A 20,990-nucleotide genomic window follows, 5' to 3' on the forward strand; every position below is an offset into this window, starting at 1 on the left:
CCAGGGGATCTTCCCAACCCAGGGGTCATCCCAGGTCTCCTGCACTGCAGGCACATTCTTTACCGTCTGAGCCACCAGACAAGCCCACCTTATGTGTGTGCACTCGTATGAGAAGATGAGCTGGTCTTTTGCATGGGTTGTCCTGAGGTGTGTGCCTCTGTGGCATCGCTGGTGGGGAGGGGCAGGGCAAGGGGCAAGATTCTGGACCTCCATCCCTGCTCCCACAGGAGTCTTCTAGCCCTCATCTCTTCTATACAGTGGGCTGCTGCCTGATTTCTGTTTGAAGCAAGAGTTCTATGGCTTTAAAAGTTTGTAGCACCACTGTACTAGACAGTTGTTTATATATTTTAAGACAGCAGTGCCCAACCTTTTTGACACCTGGGACCTGTTTCATAGAAGACGATTTTTCCACAGATCTGGGCACTGGGGAGTAGTTTGGGGATGTTTCAAACATATTACGGTGAAGTGAAAGTCGCTCAGTCATGTCCAACTCTTTGAGACCCCATGGGCTATACAGTCCATGGAATTCTCCAGGCTGGAATCCTGGAGTGGGTAGCCTTTCCCTTCTCCAGGGGATCTTCCCAACCCAGGGATTGAACCAGGGTCTCCTGCATCACAGGCAGATTCTTTATCAACTGAGCCACAAGGGAAGCCCGACTTGGATGGCATCACTGACTCAATGGACGTGAGTTTGAGCAAGGTCCAGGAGTTGGTGATGGACAGGGAAGCCTGGCGTGTTGCAGTCCATGGGGTCGCGAGGAGCTGGACACGACTGAGCAGCTGAACTGAACTGAAGCACATTACATTTACTGTGCATTTTATTATTATTACATCAACTCTACCTCAGATCATCAGGCATTAGATCCTAGAGGATGGGGACCCCTGTTTTAGAGACCAGGGGAATAGCTGAAGCCTAGTGAGATAGATAAATTGCCTGAAATGTGGCCAATTAGAGATTTGTTTAGGAAACGGTTTTCTTTTAAAATAGAACTGCCTCCGGGAAATAATCATTATTCATTCCTTTAGGTAAAGAAGTTTAATCTGAGCAAAAGATATTTTGATGGGGGAAGAGGGAAGCTGAGGGAAAAAGAGGAGGATTCCAAAAAGCTGTGCAAAGGAAAATGCTGTTTAAATGAGACCTTGTTGAGAAGTGGCAATTCAGGGCTCAATGAGCAGGTTTAGCCAGCACCATGAGCAAAGATTGCAGCGAAAAGAACCTTCACCAATTTGGTCAAATCCAGGTGTGTCTTTATTTTCTGAGGAAATAAATGGAAACATATAAAAACATATCTGATTTTTAAATCAGTTGCCTTAGATATTCCTTCATTAGTGTGAATAAATAAATATAAATAGATATACATTGTTGTTGTTTAGTCGCTACAGTGAAAGTGTTAGTCACTTGGTCGTGACTCTGACCTCATGGTCTGTCCATGGAATTCTTCAGGCAAGAGTACTGGAGTGGATGGGTTTCCGTTTCCTTCTTCAGGAGATCTTCCCAACTCAGGGATGGAACCTGGGTCTCCTACATTGCAGGCGGATTCTTTACCGATGAACCACCAGAGAAGCCCAAATACAGATACATAGATTTGGCTTTTTCTTGTCATTAAGTGTCCCATGAAGGGCTTCCCTAGTGGCTCAGCTGATAAAGAATCTGCCTGCAATGCGGGAGACCTGGGTTTGATCCCTGGGTTGGGAAGATCCCCTGGAGAAGGGACAGGATACCCACTCCAGTATTCTGGCCTGGAGAATTCCATGACTGTATTGTCCATGGGGTCACAAAGAGTTAGACATGACTGAGAACTTTCACTTTCAAGTGTCCCATGAAAATAGTTGAAAATTCTAAAAAGTCTCACTTCCTTAAATTTGATTCTACAGCGAAAAGTTAGATTAGACAACAGTTAAAGATTTTTTTTTTCTCTTGTAACAAAGGAACTACTTGAAACACCTAATATTTGGCATAGCCTCATTTTATGTATGTATGTGTGTGTGTGTGTGTGTGTGTGTGTGAGTGTGTGTGAGAAAGAATGAGCATATTTATATCATGACAATTTCATATTCTTTAGAAATTCTTCAGATTTGTAGCATAACATCATGGAATGCTGCAGTAATAAGTCACCTTAAATTCTTGGAAGAAATCTTTATTTAATGTTAAGCATATACCATCTACTCTGTCAACCCCGGATGCTATGGTGGGGAACAGACAGAACCTTGTTATTCCAGCTCCAAGTTTAAGATTATCTAACTACCACCTTATTTTAGGAAACAGAAAGTTAGAGAGGTAAAGTGATGTCAGCATTATGTAACAAATCCATGGCAGAACCAGAACTTGATTTAGGTCTTCTGAGTCCAAGTCTAGGTTTTAACATTTTGAAAGATGATTGTGACAAAATACATTTTTGACAAAGTTTGAAATTTGAAACATTTCTCAATTATTGTAATTTTTCCAGAGAGCAGCTGTATATTATTTTTCCAAAACAGTTGTGTCAAAGCTTCTAAACCTATCAGAATCAACGTTAATAGAAGCCTTAACACTTCAATATGCCTCCCTATAATTACATGATCAAATGATCTATATCATGACAGTACTTTTTGCAACAAGTCATATTTGCAGCAAAACATGCTCACTTTAGCTCAAATTCCTGTTCTTTAACAGTGTTAAAATAATTAACTTTATAGTGTAGCACAAAGACTTCTACTTAAGAATGGAAAGATGTACATTTTCTCCCTCTGTTTTTCTGTTGACAATGTGTCCTGTCACTTGGGAAAATAGGAAATGTAGAAACGTGCTTTTGATGATATTTCCTGTCTTCTGGAAGGTGGCTGAATTTGTTTGTACATTTGAATCTGAGGAGGACATAATTGCTCCCGTCTCTGGCTTCTAACACCGTGTGGCAGCTGTCACAGGACCTCTACTGGAGCTTCTGTGGTGGTCTGGTGGTTGGGAATCTGCCTGCCATTGCAAGGAATATAGGTTCAATCCCTGGTCTGGGAAGAGCCCACATGCCACGGGAAAGCCAAGCCTGTGCGCCTCAACTATTGAGCCCGGGTGATCTAGAGCCCGTGCCCTGCAACAAGAGACGCCACTGCAATGAGGAGCCCTCACACCACAGCTAGAGAGTAGCCTAGCAGCTAGAGAAGGACTGAGAGCGGCAACAAAGACTCAGCACAACCAAAAATAAATAAATCTTAAAAAAAAAAAAAAAAGACCTCTACTGGCTGCAGGGAGAAAGGAATCTCCCTTAACTTCGGAAAAACTTCTGAAGACTCGGTCAGCGGCTTGGGAGATTCCCCTGAACTGGTTCTTTAGCTGTGATAGATGAATCAGACAGAAACTCTACAGAGCACAGTCAGTTTTTCACTCACTGACTGTGCTTTTTCCACAAGTGCCCCCTCTTTGGGAACTCCTCATTGTTGTGATGTGTTAACTCTCAGCCAACTCTTTTGTGAGCATTCACAGTCCTTTGTAAATATGGCCAAGTCAGTAAGAGAAAGTGTGTTGCTAGATACGTGGGGGCAAGGGGAAGTTAGGCAGAAAGACTCGACCTTGAGATGTGGCAGTGCCATTTAAGAGTTTTTGACCTCAGGCAACCACTGAAACTCTCTGAACTCTGGCTGCTTCATTTGTAAGATGGAAATATGAATCATAATAATACCACCTGTCCGATCTACCTTTAGGGATTTGCGAGGACCAAATGAAATAACAAGTGAAAGTGGTTCATAAATTGCCCCTTGATGCCATATAAATGGAAGTTATTTTTTTGAGCTGTCAATGCAAGAGCTTTATATATGTTTTCTAATAATACTTAAATTTGTCCTCATAGAGTTCTTAACTTCAGTTCCCACAGTTCTTGACTTTCAATTGCTAAAACATTACAGAGCTATATCCTCAGTGTGTTTTATCTTGAAATCCCTTTCAGAATAGAAATAAAGCAGTATATACTTTTATTTACTAACACATAAATGCCTGGCACAGACATGGAGTCCCCAGTGAAGCTGAAACTCTGTTGGCATAACTGGAAGACACTGGGCACTTCATAGACATTTTGTGACACTCTTCTATCCCTATTGCCTTCTGGAAGCTTGCAAGAGTTTCATTTCTATGGATAACACCTAGGGTTCTCCTGTTTGACTTGACTTGAAGGAGTCGTATTAGAAATTCCCATGACCTTTCAGTAATTACACGAGTGTGACTTGCGGTTGGGTTCCCCATAGGCATACCACACAAGTTGAAGTTGAAGACTCCTCTGAGTGGTCCTCAGCAGTCCAACTAGGTGGCTCCTTTCCTTGAGGTACCAGTAAGACAATTCCTGAAAATGGTTCAGATAATCAAGTTACATGTAGCCCCAGGAAAGGGAGTGCTGCCTATATTGTCTACCAAGGTTTGCTGTTCAAACTTTAGACTGTGGATCTGTGTTTAGATCTTGGCTCCACCATTTACAACTGAGAGGTTTTGGATGAATTATTGAATATCCAGAGGCTTCGTTTCTTCAACGGTTAAATGGGAATAAGAGTCACGCTGCTGCTAAGTTGCTTCAGTCATGTCCAACTCTGTGCAACCCTGTAGACAGCAGTCCACCAGGTTCCTCTGTCCCTGGGATTCTCCAGGCAAGAACACTGGAGTGGGTTGCCATTTCCTTCTCCAATGCATGCATGCACGCTAATTCGCTTCATTCGTGACTGACTCTGTGCGACCCCATGGACAGCAGCCCACCAGGCTCCTCTGCACAGGGGATTCTCTAAGCAAGAATCCTGGAGTGGGTTGCCATTTCCTTCTCCAGAATAAGAGTCATAGACCAACTAAATAATGTTGTTGTATGAATTAGGTGGCTTCCCTGGTGGCTCAGTGGTAAAGAATCTGCCTGCCAATACAGGAGACACAGGTTAGATCCCTGGATCGGGAAGATCCCCTGGAGAAGGACATGGAAACCCGCTTCAGTTTTCTTGCCAGGGAAATCCCATGGACAAAGGAGCCTGGTGCGCTACAGTCCATGGGGTCACAAAAGAGTCAGACATGACTTAGTGACTAAACAATCACAGTGCTTACTACCATATATCCAACCTAGTATACTCAATAAATAAATGCAGTGATCATTTTTTTTAAACCCCAAAACTGAAACAAACTGGGCAATATACTTGAATAAACACTTTATACAAAAGAAGATATCCAAATAGCTAACAAAGAAATGAAAAGGAGCTCCACTTCATTTGTCTTGGGGAAAATGCAAATTGAAATTACAATGATATACCTCCATGCACACAAGAGAAGGGCTAAAATTAAAGAGAAGACTATTGTGAGCAAGGATGTGAAACAACTAGAAGTCTCTTGCTCAGCTAATGGGCTTGTAAACTAGCATTACAACTTGTTTGGAAAACTGTTTGGCAGAATCTTCTAAGGCTGAATAGTTTCATATCCAGCCATCCCACTGTACCTGTGATCTCTTAAGTCATGTGCAAGACTGTTTATATGAGGATGTTTCAGGGGAGTAGAAAACTAGAAACTGCTCCCAAGTCTATCAACGATAGATTAATAAATTGTAGTTAATTCCTCCAGGGTACTGCCATATAATAGTGGGTCTGTATTGATCATTGTCTAAATACTACTTGGCTTCCTGGTGGCTCAGCGGTAGAGAATCCGCCTGCAATGCAGGAGATGTGGGTTCTATCCCTGAGTCGGGAAGATCCTCTGGAGAAGGAAATGGCAACCCTCTCCAGTATTCTTGCCTGGAAAATACTAACGGACAGAGGAGGCTAGCGGGTTGCAGTTTATGGGGTTGCAAAGAGTCTTACAGGACTTTAGTGATTAAACAGCAAAATACTAGTTAGCCATTGTATTACTTCCTCAGGCCATTTGCAGTCATCATTGTATTTCTATCAAGCCCCTCCCCCTCCCACCATGTAACTTCAGTTCAGTTCAGTTCAGTTCAGTTCAGTCGCTCAGTCGCGTCTGACTCTTTGCGACCCCATGAATCGCAGCACGCCAGGCCTCCCTGTCCATCACAAACTCCCAGAGTTTACTCAAACTCATGCCCATCGAGTGGGTGATGCCATCCAGCCATCTCATCCTCTGTCATCCCCTTCTACTCCTGCCCCAATCCCTCCCAGCATCAGGGTCTTTTCCAGTGAGTCAACTCTTCGCCATGTAACTTAGACTGAATAAACTTTAGGTCCAGCTGCAATAGTAGAGGCTCAAATTAACTGTGGTTTAAACAGCTTAGAAATTTGCTCTTAGGTACCAGTTGTGGCACCCGCAGGCTGTGGCCAGTATGGTAATTCTATGACGCCAAAGGTCTAGGCGCCTACTGTGTTGCTCTGCCTTCTCTAGGGTGTTTCCCTTATGTGCATCTAATGCATAAATCATCCAGCCAGTGAAGAGGGAGAGAAGGAAATCAGAGGGCAAGTCCATTCCTTTTAAGTGTACAACCCAGAGATTGCACTCATCACTTTTGCTCACACATTTAGTTAATTTAGTTAATAGGTCAAGTTTAGTTAATAGTCAAGCTCACTTGTAAGAGTGGCTGAGAAATGTAGTCTTAATTCAGTCATTCAGAACTTATTTATTGAGTATGTAGTGTATACCAGGCATTGGGGTTAGAGCAGTGAATCAGTCCGTTGAAAAGCCCCGCCGTTCTAGAAAAGCCTTTCATTCTAGATGCGTGTGGCCATTCGTGCTCAGTTGCTTCGGTTGTGTCTGACTCTGTGAGACCCCATGGGCTGTAGCCCACCAGGCTCTTCTGTCCATGGGATTCTTCAGGCAAGAAGACTGCAGCGGGTTGCCATGCCCTCCTCCAGGGGATCTTCCTGACCCAGGGATGGAAACCAAGTCTCCAGTGTCTCCTGCATTGCAGGCAGATTCTTTACCACTGAGCCACAGGGGAAGCCTCATTCTAGATGGACAACTAACAAAAATAAGATATGTACTGTGTTAGATATTATTAAGAAATATGGTAGTCAGATTTCAAGGTGGCCTGCAGTAATTCTTGCTTCCTACTCCAAATTTGGGATAAAATGTAATGTAGCAGTAGGCAATTAATATAGATTTTAATACTTGGAAGTGTGGTGCAGTTTAACAAAAACTGAGAATATGGGCTTGGCTTTGGAACAGAGAGCAATAGCTGAAAAGACTTTTAGGAAAAAGTGAAGTTTAGGACCATTAAAAAGACTTATTGGTGCAGGCACCTCCAGCGCCTCAACAGACGAAGACATGGAGACAGAGGCTGTCAATGAGATCCTGGAAGACATCCCAGAACATGAAGAAGACTACCTTGACTCAACTCTGCAAGACGAAGATATTATTGCAGAGTACTTATCCTATGTAGAGAACATAAAGTCAGCAGCAAAGAAAAACTAAGCGATAAACAGAAATAACTTTTAAGTTTCTGCTTATAAATATTCTATCCTTTTGAAGGTGTTAAAAAAAAAAGACTTATTGGAAGTCTACCCTCTAAGAAGGCTGCCAATGAAAGATGAGGGAAAATGTTATCAGGAACTGAAGAATAGGGATATTTGGTGTGCAGTGGTAGATAGTTTAGCAACATTGTTAGCTATGGTAATGTGGGCAGCAGAAAATAAACTCAATAAGTTGAGTTATCTAGCTAAGGAAATTTCCAGGCAGAATGTTGAAGATCCTACCTAATTTATTCTTGCTGCTTATAATAAAATATGAGAAAGTGAAAGTGTTAGTCTCTCAATCATGTCTGAACCTTTGCAACCCCGTGGACTATAGCCCACCAGGCTCCTCTGTCCATGGGCTTCTCTGTGCAACAATACTGGAGTGGGTTGCCATTACCTTCTCCAGGGGATCTTCCCACCTCAGGGATAGAACCTGCGTCTCCTGCATTGCAGGCAGATTCTTTACCATCTGAGCCAAAAATAGGGGAAGAGAGAGAGAGAACCTCAATGAAGGATTATTAAACAAAAAGGAGCCAGGACTTACTGGTTTTGGAAGCACCCTCTCAAATAGTAAACTAGGCTAAATTTAAGAAATGAGTTGTTGAAGGGATCAGATCAGAGCACCATCCTGAAAACCTAATGGAAAGAGGAAGTTGAGACAGCAGCTGTTCATTCTTTTAAGACATAAGGTTATAAATACCTCAGGAAATCATTCAGTCCAAGAATAAAAACTTTCAGAAACTCAAGAGTGTTGACCTTTAAAGTTTGTCCTTCAAGACAAAAAGCCAAGGTGGTGTTTTTTGTCCAATGGAATAAATCCAAATAAGATTCATTAAAAAAAAAAAAAAAAAACCTTCAGACATTTTAAGAGAATTATATTTGTAGAAACACCACCAGTTTGGACTGAAAGAGACGTACATTAAAAAAACGAAAAAAAGTCTTAGATTGACAGGAATTGGGCTGAGAAAACCTCACAGCTATACACCTGGGCTACCTTTCCTGGGGGAAAGGTAACTTAAAGGACCGAACTTAAAGCCCCACATGTAATCAAATGCCATAAAGAGTTATTCCTGGACTTCCCTGGTGGCCCTGTGGCTAAGAATCTGCCTGTTCACACAGAGGGCACGAGTTCGATCCCAGGTCTAGGAAGATTCCACCTGCCACGGAGCAACGAAGCCCATGCGCCTCAGTTACTGAACCCATGTTCCACGACAGAAAAAGCCACTGCAGTGAGAAGCCCGTGCACCTCAAGGAGGAGTAGCCCCTGCTCGCCACAACTAGAGGAAGCCCACGTGTAGCAGCAAGGATCCAGCGCCGACAGAAATAAAAATAATTGAATAAGAAGGTGTGAGTCCTTATCAAGGGAGTATCAGTCTGTGCCTCACTGGAGTTCAGAGTTGCCATAGCCCAGGGGGACCAGAGTATCTATATTGGATATGCTGGGGAAAGATAACTTGTCCCTTTACTTCTTACACATGTAAGGAGCCTCAGCTGTATCAGACCTGATTTAGATGACAAATTCTAGATTGGAGCTGGTGCTCTAATGGGATGAGATTTACAAGGGGGTATTGAAGGTGGGTGTATTGTGCATGTTGGAGAGATATGAGTCTTTGGGGACCCATGAGCATACTGTGGCAGCTAACCTCCAAGAGGGCTTCCAATGATTATTTAGGATAGACTGAAGGAAATCAAGGATGGAAGCAAGAAGGTGAGTTGAGAAGCTATTGCAGTAATCCAGATGAGAAATGGTGGCTTGGGCCAGCACAGTAGCCATAATGAGGTAATGAGAAATGGCAAGATTCTGGGATATGTCTTAAAAGTATATTGAACATGATTTTGAAAGTAGGATTAATAAGAAAAGACTGGATGTGAGTTGTTCAGAAAGGATTCAAGATGATATATAAAGATTATTGGCAGGAAGGATGGAGTCTCACATCCTTTGGGGAAGGCTGTGAGAGAGACATGAGCTCACTTTCAGACTTGGTAAGTTTTAAAAGCCTACTTGATATCCAAGTGGAGAAAGTTACTGAAGTCCAAGTGTGAATTCAAGAGCTTGCTTGTGAAAGTTGCTCAGTCGTGTCTGACTCTTGGTGACCTCATGGACTATACAGTCCATGGAATTCTCCAGGCCAGAATACTGGAGTGGGTAGCCTTTCCCTTCTCCAGGGGATCTTCCCAACCCAGGGATTGAACCCAGGTCTCCCACATTGCAGGTGGATTCTTTACCAGCTGAGAGTTCAAGAGAGATATTCCCAAACTAAAGATAAAAATTTGGAACTCACCAGTAGGAAGATCCCCCGAGGAAGGCATGGAAATCCACTCCAGGATTCTTGCCTAGAGAATCCCATGGATAGAGGAGCCTGGCAGGCTGCAGTCCATGGGGTCGCAAAGAGTCAGACATGACTCAAGTGAGTTAGCGTGCACACAGCAGCAGATAGTATTTAAAGTCAAGTGATTGGATGAGATTACCCAGGGAGTGAGTTTACATAGAATAGGGAGTTTGGGTGTCTCCTCCCCTTGTTTTAAAATATAAAAGCAATTTTATAAAGTTCTAAAATTTTATGAAACTTTTAAATATAGAAGAGGAGGAGAAAAGATATCTAAGGAACTAGAATTCTCTCCCTGCTCGCTCCAGGCCCAGACTGGTTGGTCAGTACAAATGCACTGGGAATCCAGGAATGAACATTCATGAACCAGACTAATGTTCCAGAGGTGTGGGGTCAACACTGAAATGTAAGAACAAACAGGCATATCTGAACCTCCAAATCTCAAGTCCAACCAGGAAATAGGGTAACAGACAAACTAGAAAAGCTGTTGCCTAGCAGTTGGTAAACCAGTTCTTTAGCTTCTAGCTCAGTGGTTCTCAATGTTGGCTATGCTTTGGAATCACTGAGGTTTGGGGTCCACCGCAGAAGTACCCTGCTGATTTAACTGGTCAGGGGCACAGCCTGGACACTGGGAGTTCAATGTATAGGTTGGGAAACAGCTTGTAGATGAAGAACCCTCCAGCTAACATCATCATTCTCAGCACCTTTAGGAGCAGCTCTCAATTTGCTTTTTACCCAAAAAGGTTAGAGAGAAGTTGCTATACTGTAATAGAATGATGGCTTGAAAGGCTGAAAAATAGACAACATATAGGGAGACGTCCTGAACATTTATTTTAAATTGCTTCTAGGAAATCATTTCTCAGAACATTAGGCGAAGACCACAGGGCTGTGTGCAAGCAGAATGACAATTTGGGCTTTTTTGCAGCTTGTGATAGAGTAGGCGTTGTAGTGTATAGTAGAAGAATCATCAGCTGGTCCGTGAGGGAAGGATGATGAAGTATGTACACAGAATGCACTAAAACAGAGGCTCTGGGGGTGAATTTAATACCTGGCACTTTTCAGGGGAATGTGGGAAGGGTAAAGATATAAAAAAGTATTGATATAAGAAACATCTAACTGTTGAGACAGTGCTTTTGGAACGCCTTCCAAACACGTATCTGTTGTGTCTGTCTATGCGGGTATCATTTCTTTGGATCCTGTGTAGGTGACCCCAAAAGTTCACATTGTTCTTTCAGGTGGAGTATAGGGACATCACATCAATGGGATGGGTTTTGTGGCACCGTGTTGTAAAAAATAAAAATATTTTGAAGACCAAACCCACATTACCCTAAATCCCTTTTGCTTTCAATGAATTATCTTGGGGACTTCCCTGGTGGTCCAATGGTTAAGAATCAGCCTTCCAATGCAGGGAATGCAAGTTCGATCCCTGGTTGAAGAATTAAGATCCCACTTGGCTCTGGGCAACTGGAGAAACCCCTGCATCACAACTAGAGAAACCGCACCCCCCCCCGCCCCGCATCACCTCAACTAGAGAAAGACGGAGCACTGCAACAAAGGCCCAGTACAGCCAAAATAAGTAATTAAAAATAATAATAAATAAATTATCATGGCTATAATCTAGGAAGGACATGTAAAATGCAAGAAAAGTAGTACAGTTTGTACAATGTCAGTATTCAATATAGGTTTGAGGGCTCAATTTAGGTTAAAACAATCCAACAAACTTCTCAAAACCTCACATACTTATTCAGAATGTGGCCATAAGAATGAAGTCAAGACCCAAGCAAAACACGGTATTTTTCTATTTCCATGCTGTGTTTGTCAGCAATGCTTTTTCTAAGGCAAAAGACCTTGGGTTATCATGCTGTTATTCCCTTTCAGGGTGTATTTAATCCAAGAAATATGTGCTTCTGGCTTATGAAATTCTACAATTGAGTTTTAAATCCCTGAGAAAATAAATGAAGCAATCAATGTATCCTGTTATAAATAGTAATAGGCAGATTAGTTCTCAGTTACCATCCACAGTCTGTGCTTCAGACCAGATGTTTAATTCTGACCAGAATGCTAAGCTGTGTTCTAAGGAGATGACTGATACTGGTTATTTGGGGAATTTTAAACAAGAAAGTTCCCATATTGTCTCTTCTTCTTAAAGGGAACATGACCTTGAAATGAATTATGAGATTCCTGTGAACCTGTTTCATTTTCTGTAAAACCTCTCCTACTCATTTACTTTTACTTGATTTCAGAGCCAGACGTCATTATTCCACACAGGAAATCATAAGGTTTTTTGTTTTTTTTTTTAATAATTGTTATGTACCTAGTGAACAATGACATACTGGATAATCTGGATCTACATAATGAGATGGTAGCATTTTTATAGATAATATAAATTTGCTGTACAGGAGGGTTGAGAATTCTGAAAAGAAATTTTCCATTTATTATCTCATTATTTATCCCGACCACTTCTACTATGTGAAGAATGTTAGTTTCTTAGTTTTCAAGATGAAGTAAGCAACTCAGAATGAACACACACACACATACACAAATACACTGGGCTGCTAGGGCTTCCCTGGTGGCTCAGATGGCAAAGAATCTGCCTGAAGTATGGGAGACCCAGGTTCAGTCTTGGGGAAGATCCTCTGGAGAAGGGAGTGGCAGCCCACTTCTGTATGTCAAACATTGTTAGGCACTGCGTTCATTCCTGTACTACATTAGTTCCCAAATCAGGCTTCAAATCTAATTCCTCTAACTCCCTACTGCTCTCTACACTCTCTAGATAACACTGGATATTTTAAAGAAGATACTATCCAGGAAATAAAGGGAATAAGGATTAAAGATACTGTCTTAATCTAGTCAAGCTGCAATAACAAATTACCACAGACTGGGTGGCTTATGAACATCAGAAATTCATTGCTCACAGTTCTGGAAGTCAGAAAGCCCAAGATTGGGACACCAGCCGAGCTGGGTGAGGACCCTCTTCTGGTTCATAGACTTTTTGTTGTAGCCTCACATGGCAGACTAGGCTAAGGTATTCTGAAGAATCTGTTGTATAAAGGCACTAACCCCATTCATGAGGGCTGCACCCTCATGACCTAATCACCTCCAAAAGACCCCACCTACTGATACCACCACCTTTGGGGTTTACCAAGGTTGCAATCAAAGTGTCAGCCAGGACAGAAATCTAATCTAAGGTTCAGGGTCCTCTTCCAAATCCACTGGTTGTTAGCAGAATTCAGTTATTTGTGATAAAAGGACAGAGGCCTTCATCTCTTAGAGGCCACTTACTATTTCCTGCCATGTGAGGAAGATGGTAGTTTGCTACTGCAAGGTCAACAAGAGAGCTTCCAATCTCTCTCATTTCAACGTTTTCTCAATTTGAATTTTCAAGGGCTCACTGAATTTGATCAGGCCTGACCAAGTTAATATCCGTTTTGATTAACCAAAAGTCAACTTATTAGGGACCTAAATTATATTTGCAAAATTCTTTCACCTTCACCATCTAACATAGGTTAATCATAGGAGTGAAATCTTCCATCATGTTCACAAGTCCCACCTACACTAAGGGGTGAGGAATATATAACATGGTGTATACCTGGGGGCGGCAATTAAAAAAAAAATTTAAACATATAAATTTGGGGAGGGTCACAGATATTCAGAAAATGAAGAGGTTGGTGGGTGGGGCTAAAAATTTCAAATTTCTAATCCCTTTGACCGTCCTCACCCTAAGGTTACCCAGGGTGTATGGGGTGTGTGTGCTGTCGCTCAGTCGTGTCCGACTCTGCGACCCCATGGACTGTAACCCACCAGGTTCCTCTGTCCATGGGATTCTTCAGGCAGGAATACTAGAATGGGTTGCCATTTCCTTCTCCAGGGGATCTTCCTGACCCAGGGATCAAACCTACTTCTTTTATGTCTCCTGCATTTGCAGGCGGGTTCTCTACCACTAGGGCTACCTGGGAAGGCTACTGGGGGCCACACCCTAAATCACCTCATTAGCTTAAACTTAGAGGGGCTCAGAAGCAACTCCCTAGGGATAACAAAAGGTGCTTCTCACTGGAAATCTCAAGTGTTTTAGGCGCATTGTGCCAGAGACCATGGACAGAGACCAGATACATTTCTTACCAGACCACAATTAGGAAGCTGTCTCCACACACTTCTCCTCCTTTGGGGACAGAGAGAGACAAGGGAAGGGCAGGATTTGGAAAAATGTAGAACACAATAAATTTTCATTATAATAGTGAGGTAATAACATAAAACTTGTTCTGTTGTCTTGTAGAAAAAGGCCTCCTCTCTCAACTATAAATTTGGCTGAGAGACAAGGAAAAAAATAATTATATATTCACCTCAGTCTTTCAACAAAGGCACAAAGAGCCTTCCATTTCAAATTTGTTTTGTTTTGTACCACATGTGGGTTAATTAGATAAAACCATGTCATGTGCCAGATTCAATCAGCCTGAAAATAATCAGAAAACTGGGTTTGGCATTGTTTATGCTGTTTTGGCTCAGCTAAACAAAAGCACAAAATGTAAATTGGATCCAGAAAATAACATATGGGTGCTGGTGCCAGGTTTTCTTTCATGGGATTATCTCTAGCTGGCACCTGAGCTGCAGATGCTGCTCGGGGGGACCATTAGACAAAACCACACGATGCTGATACCCATTTTCCATGATTAGACAGTGAACACCCCCATGAAGGGCACTTAGTTTATTGCCTTTGACATAGGCCAACCCCAGCTTTCCAGCTGTTGGCAGTCAACTTGAAAATACATGTTGGAGTTAAAAAATGAGAGCATGCTTTTGTTTGACTTATCACTAGTGATTTCCTTTAGATTCTTTTTTGTTGTTGTTGTTTTGTTGTTGTTTTCTAAAATCTGTAAGATAAGAAATACAGTCCTGAAATCACTCTTCAGCTGTGTTACAGATACTTCAGTGAATATCATTAAGGAGAAAGCAGTTCATTTCATCCTACTGAAGTTCTAAAGAATGAACATTTTAGCAAATATGCAAGTGATCACAAGAGTAACAAATAGTCATTTTAAAAACCTAATCATCTATTTGATGATAAAATCCAAATTAGCTAGTTTTCTCTTCTCTTCCTGCTACATAAACTGTCTGTTATCAATACAGAGAGACATAGGATTACACACTGCTCTCCTTATACCTTTTGTAAAAAGGATGTTCTGTAGAATATTCTAGAATGTGGTGTGGGTGGTGATGACAATCTCTTTAGTATGGGTGAAATTCTACCAACAACCACATTCAACTTGCCACATTCAACGGGCACATTTCTTTCCTTATCTGTGGGTACGTGGTATTTCTCATTATTTCAGCCCTTTTGAAATTTTCTTGGATTTCATAACCCCACTCTCCCTGACTTCCAGCTCTTCTCCCACTGGGGAGTTCAGGTTTTTTTTAGCATTAGCTGCCCATGCTCCTCGTCTCATGCCTTACAATAAACACCAGCCCTTTCCCTCACCACAACCCAGTGTTAGAAGATTGGTGAGGGGATCCAAGTTTGGTTTGGTAACAAAGGAACACAGAAAAAATGGGCTTCCCTTGTGGTGCTAGTGGTAGAGAATCTGCTTGGCAATGCAGGAGATGCAAGAGACACAGATTCAATCCTTGGGTCAGGAAGATCCCCTTGAGTAGGAAATGGAAACCCACTCCAGTATTCTTGCCTGGAAAATCCCATGGACAGAGGAGGCTGGCCAGCTACAGTCCATGGGGTCCCAAAGAGGCAGAAACTATTGAGCGCCTGAGCACAAACACAGAAACAAGGGAAAAGTAGAAAAGCAACACTGCTTTTGTTAGGATAAGCCTGACACTGCTTTTAGGATAAGCCAGAGTCCTAGTTCTTCCTCAAGGGATACATACAACAGTATCTTTGAGTTCTTCTACAGGAACCAAGTCCCCTACCCAATGATTCCTAGAATACCACCCTTTTACGTCACTACTAACCAGTCAGAAGAAAGTATCACACTGCAGCCCACCGGCCATTTTGCCTATCAAACCTCTTCCCCCGAGACTATCGGGGAGTTCAGATTTTTCGAATACAAGCCATCTGTAGTCCTTTCTTGGCCCTTGTCATAAACCTTTCTCTGCTCCAAACTCTGACATTTTGGTTTGTTTGGCTTCAGTGCACTGGGCACACAAAGTTGACACTTGACAGCAAGTGGTATGAAAAAAATGTTGGGAAAGGGATGTTTGTGATTCAGTTCAGTTCAGTTCAGTCACTCAGTCGTGTCCAACTCTTTGCGACCCCATGAACCGAGCACGCCAGGCCTCCCTGTCCATCACCAACTCCTGGAGTTCACCCAAACCCATGTCTGCTGTGTCGGTAATGCCATCCAACCATCTCATCCTCTGTTGTCCCCTTCTCCTCCTGCCCCCAATCCCTCCCAGCATCAGGGTCTTTTCCAATGAGTCAGCTCTTCGCATCAAGTGGCCAAAGAACTGGAGTTTCAGCTTCAACATCAGTCCTTTCAATGAACACCCAGGACTGATCTCCTTTAGGATGGACTGGTTGGATCTACTTGCAGTCCAAGGGACTTTCAAGAGTCTTCTCCAACACCACAGTTCAAAAGCATCAATTCTTCAGTGCTCAGCTTTCTTTATAGTCCAACTCTCACATCCATACATGACCACTGGAAAAACCATAGCCTTGACTAGAAGGACTTTTGTTGGCAAAGTAATGTCTCTGCTTTTTAATATGCTGTCTAGGTTGGTCATAACTTTCCTTCCAAGGAGTAAGCGTCTTTTAATTTCATGGCTGCAATCACCATCTGCAGTGATTTTGGAGCCCAGAAAAATAAAGTCAGCCACTGTTTCCACTGTTTCCCCATCTATTTGCCATGAAGTGATGGGACCGGATGCCATGATCTTAGTTTTCTGAATGCTGAGCTTTAAGCCAACTTTTTCACTCTCCTCTTTCACTTTCATCAAGAGGCTCTCTAGTTCTTTGCTTTCTGCCATAAATGTGGTGTCATCTGCATATCTGAGGTTATTGATATTTCTCCCAGCAATCTTGATTCCAGCTTGTGCTTCCTCCAGCCCAGCGTTTCTCGTAATGTGCTCTGCATATAAGTTAAATAAGCAGGGTGACAATATACAGCCTTGACATACTCCTTTTCCTATTTGGAACCAGTCTGTTGTTCCATGTCCAGTTCTAACTGTGGCTTCCTGACCTGCATACAGGTTTCTCAAGAGGCAGGTCAGGTGGTCTGGTATTCCCATCTCTTTCAGAATTTTCCACAGTTTATTGTGATCCACACAGTCTGTGAAGCTAACACAACACAAAAATCAGCTGCTGTGTGTGGACTTTGTTTGGATCCAGACATCAAGAAATCAGCTATTTAAACATTTTTTTTGTAACACTGTGAAAAATTTAGATATGAACTAGATGACAAAAAAGTTACTAATTTTTATTGGAAGTCATAATGGTGTGATGTGTTAGAAAATATCTATATTTAGCAGGAACATATACTAAAATATTCAGAGTGAAATGAAATAGTATCTTAATTTGCTTTAAAATACTTCATCCAAAAAAGGAAAATAGAGAAGAGTATTGTGGCAGAATCTTGACAATTGTTTAATCTGGACTTAGGGGATGTGAGGTCTCATTATACTGTTCTTTCTACTCTTTAAATGCTTACATTTTAAAGTACAAAATTAAAGAGAAAGTAAAATAGGATTTTTACTTCAAAACTATAAATTTCAGAGATGGAATAAACTTCAAATGAAGTTTGATTAAGGACTCAGTTTCTTCTTAACCTCCTTGTAACTTTCAATGGTGTCTGCTGCATCCTCAGGCTAGCCTTCTAATGATCAGGGCACCATATGTCCTGGTAGGCCAGGACACTCCCAGTTACATCTATTGTCCTAACACAACTATTTATAGCACTGTCTTTCATTCAAATGTGACCTAGTTTGGGATGATAAATTACATGGTCACCCTAGCTCATGGTTGTCAACCAACTGTCAACCACAATTAGGGCTTCATGCTTCTCTGTTTATGTTCACCTGAATAGGAAGAAACTGCTTTCCCTGAAGCAACCAGTAAACCTCTCCAATAATCCCTGTGTCCCAGAAGGGCTATGTACCCATCCATGAGCAAACATCGTGGCCAGGGTGGTGGGTGCACTCTTGAGAGTAAGGAACAGAGTCAGTCCTTGGGTCCTTGTTTGGTCGGGCAATGAGGAATTGAAGGTGGGGAGGAGACCACTAAAGGTCACTGCACATCTTGCCATGTGTCTGCCAGCACCCAAATTTAGGTCTCATCTCTTCCTCTCACTCAGGCTACTGAAATAACTCTCTTGCTGATCTCCCTCTTTTAGTTTTAGTCCATTGACACCACATCACTACCAGAATCTGATCATATCACTGCCACATTTGACATTTTTTGATGTCTTGCTTTCATGTGTAAAATAAAATCTAAATGCCTTTGCTTAATAAACAAAGCTGCTCTGTATCTGGTCTTTGTCTGGTTATCTATCTACCTTTATCCAACTTTGTTGTCTTTTTCATACTTTAAGTTTAGCCAAATTGAATGACTTTCAGGACTGTTCATATACTGTGCTTTCATTGTCTCATCCCCGCAAGCCTGCCTCCTTCTTATCTATCCAGCAAACTTGTAGTCACCCTTCCATGGCCAACTTGAGCACTAACTTCTCCAACTCCTGCCTGGGTCTTTCTAGAACTTACTAGGTATATAGCATTGTTCTAAGAGTTTTACAAAAGTCAGTTTATTTAATCCTCACACAGGAGGGGCTATTATGTTACTACTACCACAGACATACACTAGATCCACTATGTCTATTCACGTACTCTATGTTTATCTTCAGGGTCAAAGTCTTTTTTTTTTCCTTCTTCTTCTTCTTCTTTTTTTTTTTAGAGTCAAAATCTTTTATTTGAATGAGAGTCTTCTGATTCAATTCTGCCTTTAATTTCTTCTGCATTGGTAATCTATTTGTAACAAAGAAGAGTCAATTTTGACTCTTCCATGTTAAATCTGTTTCTTTAACTCCCCCCTTTTTTTTTTTTGCCTGTTTTGTTATTATAATCATACGTAATGTCCTGACTCAGAGAAGCCTGCCCCTCTGCCTGTGCTGTGCTCAGTCTTACTTGACTGTTTGTGACCCCATGGACTCTAGCCCACCAGGGTCCTCTGTCTATGGGATTCTCCAGGCAAGAACATTGGAGTGGGTTGCCATTTCCTTCTTCAGTCCCTCTGTCTGACTGGTAAGCTCAAGTGCCTTTGTTCAGAATCCTTGAGGCTCAAGGTCTAGTGGAAGTCAGCTGGTTTGCTATCCTGGACCTATTTGGTTATAATCAGTTTATGTCCCATTTTCAGGCTGTATCATTCTTTTAAACATTGTGCTTTGCCCCCTTCCCTTCCCATAACAGTTGGGGCTGGGAAACAAGAAGAAAATATACAAAGAAGCATACAGATGAAAGAGGTAAAATAGTAGTTAAGACTTATAGAATTTTACTCGGTATCCAGCACTATTCTAAAAGCTTTACAAAAGTCAACTCATTTAATCCTCCTACAGGAGGTGCTATTATTATCCCTCACTTTAGTAGTTCAGCTGGTAAAGAATCAGTCTGCAATGCAGGAGACCCTGGTTCAATTCCTGGGTCAGGAATATCTGCTGGAGAAGGGATAGGCTACCCACTCCAGTATTCTGGCCTGGAGAATTCAGGACTATACAGTCCATGGGGTCATAAAGAGTCTGACACACTGAGTGACTTTCAATTTCACTTACTGATGAGAAACTGAGGCACACGAGGTCAATTTTTTTTGCCAAAATCTTTTTAAACAACAAATGTTGAAAACCTTTTTTTACTGAGATATATCTAAGATAAATCACTTATATCTGCTTTTCTTTAAGAAAGCATCAACTACAAATTCACTCTTGCCAAGACATTCAGCATCTGTCTCTCAAATGAACCCTCTTGAGATTGAACCCTGTGCTGCAGCTGTTGACCTTCAACACGCCCTAACGGGAATTAAGGGTGGAGAAAGAGGCACTTTGTGCTCCAGGAAAACTGGTGGGACAGGTCTTTAGATAGATATTTTCATGATCTCAATCTTGCATCTCTTCATATCTAGTAAAGCACTAAATCGTTTCATGGTGACATCGGTTCCTCCTGACTAGCAGAAAACCTTTTGAAAGTTAGGTGCTTGATTGCATTGAGCTCCCCCTTCACCAAAATCATATACTGACCTTCCCCCACTACCTCTTCAGAGCAGTCTCTCAGAGCTATCTGAGGTCCTGTCTCCCAGACTGCAGTCCTCATTTTGCCCCAGGTGAAACTTAACTTGAAACTTTCACACTGTGTATCTTTTATAGTAGCCCAAAGTCTACTGAATGTAGTGTTGTAACAGGAGTGAAAGGGTCAGGGCACAACTTTTGAAAGAATGACATAGCCCAAGGATGCAACAGAAAGCGATTAGAATCAAATGGGACCAAGATGGCAGACAAGACTAGACCTTGATCCTCAATTAGCAAGTGAAACGACACACCCAGAGGTACCATGACTGTTCCAAGGCACTGTTATAAGACCAAGGAGTGGGCGGTGACCCAAATCCTAGAACTCTCCACCCCTTCCCAAAAATAGTTGGAATAATCCTCCCACTCATCAACATATGAAATTAACCAGCCTATAAAAACTAACCACACATTTCACAGTCGCACTGGCCCTCTGCCATGGCCCACACTCTCAGTTCAGTTCAGTTACTCAGTCGTATCCGACCCCATGGACTGCAGCAAGCCAGGCTTCCCTGTCCATCACCAACTCCCAGAGTTTACCCAAACTCATGTCCATTGAGTCAATGATGCCATCCAACCATCTCATCCTCTGTCGTCCCCTTCTCCTCCTGCCTTCAATCTTTTCCAGCATCAGGGTCTTTTCAAATGAGTCAGCTCTTTTTATCAGGTGACCAAAGTATTGGAGTTTCAGCTTCAGCATCAGCCCTTCCTATGAACACTCAGGACTGATTTCCTTTAGGATGGACAATAACAAAGTGGGTCTCTCTATATCCAAGTCCGCGCAAAACCATTTGTGGGTGGAAAATAAAACAAGTTTCTTTGTAATTTCACCTTAAATATAGCCAGTCCTACGGGAGGAAGGGGTGGAATAAGCAGATGGTCACTTCGATTGCCCTCGTGGATGGGAGAATTGTGGTTTTAAACAGAAGTATGATCAGTAGTTGGGGTGTGTGTGTGTAGGGGGGCGGGTATGGTGTGGGTCTTAGGGACTTTCGGGGAACTTCAGTCA

The sequence above is a fragment of the Cervus canadensis genome, chromosome 9 (assembly GCF_019320065.1).
Source record: "Cervus canadensis isolate Bull #8, Minnesota chromosome 9, ASM1932006v1, whole genome shotgun sequence".
In the NCBI taxonomy this organism is placed as follows: Eukaryota; Metazoa; Chordata; class Mammalia; order Artiodactyla; family Cervidae; genus Cervus; species Cervus canadensis.